General features: G+C 44.3%; 1 pseudogene; it reads left to right on the top strand.

Moving 5' to 3' along the window:
- The first annotated feature begins 7483 nt into the window (after window positions 1-7483).
- LOC119254965 (60S ribosomal protein L5-like) lies at window positions 7484-8453 on the top strand (annotated as a pseudogene).
- The last annotated feature ends 857 nt before the right edge of the window (window positions 8454-9310 follow it).

Below are 9310 nucleotides of genomic sequence, written 5' to 3'. Positions count from 1 at the left end.
CAGAGACAGAGGGGGAGCAAAACAGGCAGACTGACCGAAATCCATTGCTGAGGGGAGCAGCAGGGAGACAGGAGAGGTCTGCTGTGCCATGTGGGTTGCTCCCTGGCCGCCTGCGGATTGCTTTACAGTGGGGTGCTTAACCCCTTGCGCCACCAGGGAGGCCCAAGTATAACAATTTTACTACCTCCATTTTACAGAGGAGGACCCTGAAGCATGGGAAGATTAAATGGCAGAACAGCATTAAAACTTAACTCAGTGTTTCTCCAAGCTCCACAGACCTGCCAGCCCTTTCCTTTGAGAATTTCTTCCAGGAGACGCTTTCCTCAGTTCTGTGGGCATCATCTCTGAAAGTGTGATTGTTGAATAATAAGAAATAAAATTGGCCTTTACCTCCAGTTTCTGACACAGAGCTTTTAAAACCTTTTGAATTTCCTGAGTGATAGGAGTGTCTTATTATACAGCTTCCTCTCAATCATACCTGAATTTATGTAGGTTGAGGTGACCTAGGGTGTGTCAGGGTACCATTTAAAACGAAGTCCCCACTCCTAGCCCAGTAGGTAGATTTGGGAGGCTTGAATAGATAAGGGAATTGATAAGATTATAAGACCGACCACCATGACCAGAAAAACCAGCCCAGCTCCAGGAATGCAGAAGCAGGACCAGGACTCATTCTGTGTCAAAGGCCAGCACCTGAGACCAGACATCCCAGCAGATAACTCACGCAAACTGGCATCGCAAGTTAGAAAGCCTATGAAAACAGTACTAAAGAGACCCTCAAATCCTGCTTTCCATCTTGCCCTCTCTTCCCTTGCAGGGTGTTTCAATAAACCCTCCTTTCCTGTTGACCACTAACTAGTCACTGGTTAGTTCTCCCCTTCTCCCCCCACTTCTGGCCTCACCCCCATATTACACCATTATGGGGCTTCTGGATGATAATCAGGAGGGCCTGGTCACTAGATAGAAAAAGTGATTAGAGGGTGAGAAATTTCAGTCCCCACTAACCGCCAACCTCCAGTGAGGGCTAGGAGGCTGGAGATTGAGCTCTGCAGAAACTCTTGGAGAGCTTCCAAATCAATGAAAAGCATGCTGGGAGGGTGGATGCCCCATGGCATGCCCCCTTTCTGTGCCGTGTTCTGTGCATCTCTTCAACTTGGCTATTTCTGAGATGTACCCTTTATGATAAGCCAGTAAGAGTAAGTAAGGTGTCTGAGGTGTGTGAGCTGTTCAATCAATTATCAAGCCCATAGAGAGGGTCATGCAAGTTCAGAATTTACAGTTGGTTGTAGAGAAGCACAGGTGACAACTGAGGATTTCTAAATGGTGTGTGATGTTGGTTCAGGGAGCAGGGTCTCTGGGATTTCTCAGAGAAAAGTTTTGGCAGAGTTCACCTTTCAGTGGCACACAGCAAATTTATATGGGAGATGAAGACATTTACACACACAGGCATTTTTTAAAGGACTGGTTTATTAGGAAATGGAGAAAGGAAAAAAGAGGCGCCTGCATAATCACAGGTAGGCAGGGGTGTGACTGGGTTAATTTGTAAGGACTGGGGATTCTCTAATGGCCCTCAATCTCCACATTCCCATCTCTCATCTGCCTGCAACTCCAGATACTTTCTATAGCAGTCAATCTGTTCCTAAGGAGCAACTATGTCTAAGGATTTTTTTGTTTCTGTAGCTGGTTTAACAACTATATTCATCATTTCTACCCCCACTTCCTGTTTCTGGTTTTGTTGTGACTCCTTCCCAAATTTTCTGCTCTTAGCTTCTATCAGGTAGAAAGTGTCAGGTTTTAATTGAATTGTTGTACATCCGATTATTGTTGGAGAATTGGAGAACTGATTGGTGTCAGAGAAAGCACCCCTGAATCAGTGTCTGAAGTAGGATTTCCTAGACTGGCTCAGAAAAACATTGGGGAGAAGAAAGGCTGAAAGGACAGAGGATGAGGAATCTTTGATTGCTGGGTTGCCACAGAGATACCCATGTTGTGGAACAGTGACGGTGCTGTAACCAGTTACTAAAGGTACAATTTACCGATGGAATTTAGAGATGCATTCAACTCCTGGGGAGTTGGTTCCTTGGATACGAAAGGAAATGAAAACTATCACAAAAGGCAAGATCTATAATCTGTTGTTTATTGTTATCTTTAGGAGTTAAAATGAAAGTAAGAGTGATTGTTGGACCAAACTCAGATTTCAGTCAGTCCTCAGACTGACTGAGGAGGCAGCTGGTCTCAGAGCCATCCCCAAAAGGGAAAATAGGCGGGAACAGCAGATAGTACCTATTAGATTCTGATCACCAAGAACATAGTCTATGTGGGGAGAAGACAAAACCAAGAAACTACTGAAAGCAGGGGGTGTAATGTGAAGGAGTTGTTTTATTTCATCGGTTAGTATATAAACTTCCGAGCACCTTTACTAAAATAGATTGTGAAACTGATTTGCTCAGGGGAAGTATTATTGTTTTCAAGTACTGCACAATGGCAGGGCTTGTTTGCTTTGATCCAGGACCCACAGCTCAGTGTGGGACAATCACAGATGGCCATACATGACCCAGCAGGTTATTCCTGAGGAAATGGCCAGGCTGTTGGATTGGAAAAAAGTCTTTGTCAGCTGTTTACCCTGAGAAGGGTGACTGTACAGCTTTCCCTACAAATGCCAAGTGGGACACCCCAGATGAAGCAATATACATGCTTTGTGTGCAAGCCATGTGGAACTGGCTCTATGATAATGGATATTTACCTGCCGAATATACCCAGTACCCAGGTTATGGTCAATACTGTGGTTAAATGGGCTGTTTTTGACTGGGCAGCATTTTTTGCTTGTACCCCTGCTCCCTGCCGCCCCCCACAATAGCAGGTTACTACTGCAAAATCCAGCCAATGTTCAAGAAACCTTATCAAGTATGGTGTTTAGTTTCCCTACCTGGGTCTTACAGATGATAATAAAAGTATTCATTTAGTTAACAAGAGGATGGACTGACTTCCAGTGGAAAGCCTAGAGGCTGCTCCCAGCAGGGCAGTCTGACGATTATTGGGATAAGTGGAGTGGACATTGATGGAGTTGAAGCAAAGTTGTTAATACAACACTAGCTAAAAGAGCAGAGACCTTCTCCTGACACCTGTTGCTTCCTACTGCACCGAATAAATGATGGGAGTCTTGGAGCAATCTGTGAGTGACAGGATACTGCAGCTCAAGAGGAAACGACCTGGTCCTTTTATTGGCTCAATAATCCTACGAGATTGATCATGCAATACAGGAGAAAAAGGATTATGGGTATACAATTGAAGAATAAATGGGGGCTACATGGGGTGGGGGAGGGAGGAGTCTGTTGACCAGATTTTTTTTTTTAATATATAACAGTTTATTTTAGCAAGTTTATTTTAAACAAGTTTAAGCTTATTTTAATATATATATTTATTTCAAATATTTGCATTACAAAATATATTTTTCTTATGGCATTGTTGTTGACCAGATTTAAATTCATAATCTTCTTAAGCTACTCTCCAGATCCCTTTGGAATGTCTCGAGGTTATCTTAAAGCATTTCCCAGACCATCCCTGGATGCAGACCAACCCATCATATCAATGGCTACCTAGGTGTCCCCAGGCCTGCCTCATGATGGGGGCCATTCTCCTTAGGGCAGTGATGCAAGAATGCCTGGTACAACTAGATAGGTTTAAGTGTAGAACACTACTAGATAGGTTTAAGTGCAGAACACTTCAGGTTAAGGCACAAAATGGTCAGAGTATTCCAACTTAATGGCTGTGCCTTCACTGAGGCTAAAAGACCCAGGCACAGTATCCACAGTCACCGTTTTGTTGAAGGTCCTAAATGAATTTGCTCTATTTACCGCACTTTGGAGAAAATAAAAAATCCAGCAGGCAAAGATTATAATGAGAAAAATGATCTGAAATCTTCTAGGTCAATAGGCTAATAGATTAACTGTGATACAAAAAGAAAAAAGGGCTCAGGTCCTTTGGCTTTACACCCCACTAGGGACCCAGAACCTTTTGTATAAACACCGGGAGGTGCTATGATCAGGGACTAGAGGTGAGGCAGGCTCAGCAAAAGAAATTGGGAGCCTGTAGGATGAAGTGTTCCAAGTCCTGCTTGAACAAGTGGATTAAACTTGTTTGGGTTGAGGTCTGTAACAGAGACAGATTTTCTGAGACTCTGACTTGGTGTCAAAATGTGTTGGTGAAGCTCTAATGGGAGGTACAAGGTGTTGAGGGAATATAGGAATATGAGGGTTGATACGACTTAGAGGTTGGGATGAAAATTGGAATTTTTTTTTTAAAGATTATTTATTTATTTATTTAATTTATACAAGCACTGGGTACAATAAGAAGGGCGGGAGGGTGAGAGAATTCACCAGAGCCAGATCGGGGAGCAGAGCAGGCAGAAGGACCGAAGTACACTGCTGAGGGGAGCAGCGGGCGGCAGGAGAGGTCTGCGCGCCATGTGGGACCCTCCTCCCGGTGGCCAGGGAGCAGCCGGGGATCGAACCTGCGCTGCAGAGGCTGTGGGCAACTTCGCAACGCAGCACTCAACCGCTGCACCACCGGGGAGGCCCCGAAAAATTGGAATGTTTAACTACGCGTTATATAAAGAGGTTATGTCTCCTTTACATGTGGCTATTATGTCTGCAAACCCCCTCTACTACCTAGTCCTGTAAAACCCAAACCTGTTCATGAAGTCCTAATGGAGACTACAATTGGGAACACAGGGTAGGGATCAAAGAGACAGTTTGGACAAAATTGATAGGTGAAGTGGTTGTATCTCTTTCACCTGAGTGTTTCATGAAGATGGAATTGTCTCTGATGGGGGAAGTGGTTCTGTAAAACAAAATATAAATCCATCCTTCAAGCTATATTAATTAGCTATGCTAAATGGGAATAAAATATACTTGCCTGAGCCCACCCACAGGAGCAGAGATTCTGGGTGCTGGCCCGGATGGTTCTCTGTGCCACAGCTCTGCACAGAGCACCCGCTTGGAAAAGCCTGGGCGGCGCCCCAACAACAATGACTGGGACTTTTGATGAGAATTTCTGTTTCAGAGGTAATGACTAATTTACTATCAGACACAAACTAAAATTGCCCCTATGATTGCAGGACCAAAGAGAATCTTCAAAACATAACTATCCATGATGTGTTGGGTGATGTCAGAGAAACACTCTGTGGGGAGGACAGGCCCAGAGAGTTGTGCCTGGAAATGCTCATGCAGAGTATTCCTGTCAGGAGAACGTGGGGGGAGATATTCATGAGCAGGGAACCTCTTTTCCCTTAGGACTGACTCTGGATTCTGGTGTCACTGGGACAGTTTCCTGTGAACAACTCTCGACTGACAAGGAGTCGCTTTGTAGACAGCAGTTCCACAGTGACTAGGCAGCAACCTGCTTGCTGCTACTCTGATGGGGGAGGACAGAAACCGACCAGCTCAGTGGGCTGATTTGCATGCTATTTTCTGCACAGTGACGAATAATGGAACTAAAACAAAAAAGTTGTTTTTGTGTTTTTTATTATTTTACAGATGATAGAAATATGGCCTCTTAAGGAATGTTCATATGAGGCACAGATCTATAGAGGTCACCCTGGGAATTTGAGGGGTGCATAAGTAGGACATGGCAGTGCTCATCAGAAACCTGAATCCTCTTTCATGTTTGCAACATGATTGGAAACAATGAGTAGACTTCATGGTGTGTGGACTTGATGGTTCTCCAGGGCCAATCAAATGAAGAGACATTTGGGAGCTGCAGTAATGGAGAGGGCTAAATCCAGACATATTTTTCTTGTTCCTCCAAAACCCAAAATGTCACTAAGAACTGTTCTGTCTGCCAATAAATAAGACAGAAACTACAGATGGCTGTGCAGTGGGCTCTGGGGGTGGGGTAATAATGGGCAAGTCAGCTCCAGGGGTGCTACCAATGGTCTTGAATGACTAGACTCTGACTCTGGATGGGGCTTTGCTTCCTGGGCAACAGATGAAAGTGCCACAGTGCTATAGAAGAGCTGGAACACCTGAGGATGCAAAAATATTAATTTGAAAGGAAATGTGCACTCCTGTGTTTATCACAGCACTATTTACAATAGCTATGCTATGGAAACAACCTAAATGCCCAAAAACATTTGGATCAAGATGTGGTACATATATACAATGGTATACTATTCAGCAATCCAAAAAGATAAGCTCATACCATTCCCAGCAACATGGATGGAGCTGGAGGGGATCATGCTCCGTGAAATAAGTCAGAAGGAAAAGAAAACCATGAGATGATTTCACTTAGAGGAGGAATATAGGGAAAATGGGACAAAGGATAAAAAAAAAAAAAAAGACAAAACTTGCAGGCAAACTATAGATGAGACCTACAGCAGGGGAGGGGTAGGGAGAGGGGTCAAAACGGGAGGGAAGAGCACAAGGGACTAAGGTAATAGATCACAGGTGATGTGATAGTGGGAGATTTATGGGGAAGAAATCAAATATTGAGGGAAGAAATCAAATATCGTACAAAAATGACCAACAATGTAAGAAAATAGAGAAGTTTGATCAATCAATGAGCTGGAACAGAAAATAATGTGCCAATTTTTATCTCCAATTCACATTTCAGAAGAGCAGAGTGACCTCGTTGGGATAATCTGACAGATTGTAACAGGAAATAGAAACCCTGGTCAGGACAGGTTTCTGGTGGGTCTGGAAAAGAGGGAGCAGGGGAGGATATAGGTATGACTATAATTCTTCCCAACTAGGAAGGACACTGGTGTGACGATAATAATTTTTTTCTTCCTACATCACCTCGGTTTTTTCTTTTCTATCTGAGGCAGTGACCAGGGCAGCAACTTGAAGTGTGGGAAGTAGGGATGTTTCTTAAATGAAAAACTGTAATCGTATTTTGTAAACTTTATGTCAAAATTCCTAAGGGCCTGATTAGGCGGGTTGTGCCTTCACCCATGTGTGAAATTGGTGCTGACAATGAATGCAACTGTGTTGCCTCAGGGTAGAAATAGCCCCCTGAGTTCTGAATTCAGCACCCTGTGCAGATGGCAGTGGACTTGATTGGGAGGGACGTGCCAGACCAGTATTGCTGCTGGTCATCTAGACCAGCACAGTGGCCAACCTTAATGTCCTCTCCAAAGATGGAAAATTGGGGTATGAATGGAGAGAAGGAGGATTATTAGCTGAGGGTAGATGAGTGAATACATGGTTTGTGTAATGAGGGTGTTATAGTGACTCCTCAAAAGAGGCTCAGAGCAAGAGATGATGTCTCTTTACTCAGTTGTACCAGATGCCTGCATAGTATGCGGATGTCAAATCACTATGTTGCATACCTGCAGCTAATACAATGTGTATCAAATATAAATTAAAAATATTATACCAGATGGCATTCTTCCCCTCTGAACGCCCCCCTCACCCCCGGCCCCCCAGCCCCGCTGGAGTGCTGCAGGGCCTAAAGCTTTGTGGCAAGCCCTGGACTCTGGTGTCTGTTCCACAGGATGGGGTTTGTTCAAGTTGTCAAGAATAAAGCCTACTTCAAGAGATACCAAGTGAAATTTAGAAGAAGGCAAGAGAGCAAAACTGATTACTATGCTTGCAAATAAATGCTTGGTAATCCAGGATAAAAATAAGCATAACATACCCAAATGCAGGTTGATGGTGTAACCGACAGAAATATCCTTTGTCAGATTGCTTATGCCCATATAGAAGGAAATAAGATAGTTTGTCCAGCTTATGCCCATGAACTCCCAGAATATAGAGTGAAGGTTGGCTTGACAAATGATGCTGCAGTAGATTGTCCTGGCTGCTGCTGGCCTGCAGGCTTCTCAATAGGTTTGGTGTGGACACCATCCAAGTGGAGGTAACTGGAGATGAGTACAGTGTGGACAGCATCAATGGCCCACCAGATGCCTTCAATTGCTATTTGCAAGCTGGACTTGCCAGAACTATTGGAAATAAAGTTTTTAGTGCCCTCAAGGGAGCTGTGAATGGAGGATTGTCTGTTCCTCACAGTATCAAATGAGTCCCTGGTTATGATTCAGGAAGCCAGGATTTCAGCACAGAAGCACAGTGGAGGCATATCAAGGCCAGTACATTGCAGATGACATGCATGACTTAATGCAAGAAGATGAAGATGCTCTTAAGAAATGATTCTGTTAATACATAAAGAACGACGTAACTCCAGACATAGAGGTGTCTCAGAGAGCCCAGGCTGCTGTGGGAGAGAATCCAGTACGTGAGAAGCCTAAGAAGTTAAAGAGGTGGAACCAAGACAAAACGTCTTTTGCCAGGAAGAAAGGTAGGGTAGCTCAGAAGGCCAGCTTTCTCAGACCTCAGGAGAGGCCTGCTGAGAGATTTTTCAGTAAAGACAATACAATAATAAACTTACTGACCAATATAAAATTATATCAGATGCCTGAAAGGTTAGTATTTATTGAGACCTTTCCCACATTTGGAACCTGACACAACTAAGTGGAAGCCTGAAAATCTGAGTGGCTTTGCCTGGGATACATTCTCTTATGATATGTCGATGGACAGGACTCGTTATAAGTGACCGACTGGGACATTGGTCATGGGCCAGCATCTTGTAACTGTTACGATCCTTTTGCTCTAAGACATCTGTGGTCAGAGTAATCCTGATAAATAATGTGCATATTTTGGGAGATTATGAGCAAGGTATTTTTAAAGGACTGCCTATTCAAGCCTCACAACAAATTTAGGAGATAAGTGTTAGAATAAATCTCCATTTCTCGGAGGGGAGAAGTCAGAGTCAGTTACTGATGTGAGATCCCACAGCTTGTGGGCCTTGAATACAGCATCTCGTGTTGCGTCTTCATCATAACTCTTTGTCTGGATCTCTAGTGTCTGGGTTTTCAAAGGTTTGAATCTGGCCAGAAGGAAAGGAGGAGAGAGGTGTCCTATACGAGGCAATTCTCCAGAGCATGATTAAGAAAGGTCAGGAGATGGGCTATAGTCAGAGGAGATAACCCTCTGGGGTAAGGTCTTGGAGAACAGACAGAATGTGGGTGCTGAGTCACCACTGTCTGCCTGTATAAGCCAGGTCAGCCACTCGGAGCATGAACAGTTAAGGAGCAGAGGGTGGCCTGCAGCCCACCCACTGCACCTGTAGAAGGAGAGGGAAAGCACAGGATTGGGCCATGCTGCTGTCTCACTAGACGCCTCAGTGGACCCTCTGGGAGTGCTGGAGCTGGGATGACACTTGGATTTGTCCTGAAATCTGTTGAGCAATTCCCTTGCTTCACTTCAGGAATTCCCTGAAGGGGACAGAGAGCTGAAGGTGTTCTGTTGCGAGCACTCCT

The sequence above is a fragment of the Talpa occidentalis genome, unplaced genomic scaffold (assembly GCF_014898055.3).
Source record: "Talpa occidentalis isolate TD23 unplaced genomic scaffold, MPIMG_talOcc4v2.1 talOcc4.3, whole genome shotgun sequence".
In the NCBI taxonomy this organism is placed as follows: Eukaryota; Metazoa; Chordata; class Mammalia; order Eulipotyphla; family Talpidae; genus Talpa; species Talpa occidentalis.
The sequence above is the reverse complement of the archived record's forward strand: the minus strand, read 5'-3'. Positions and strand labels throughout refer to the sequence as shown.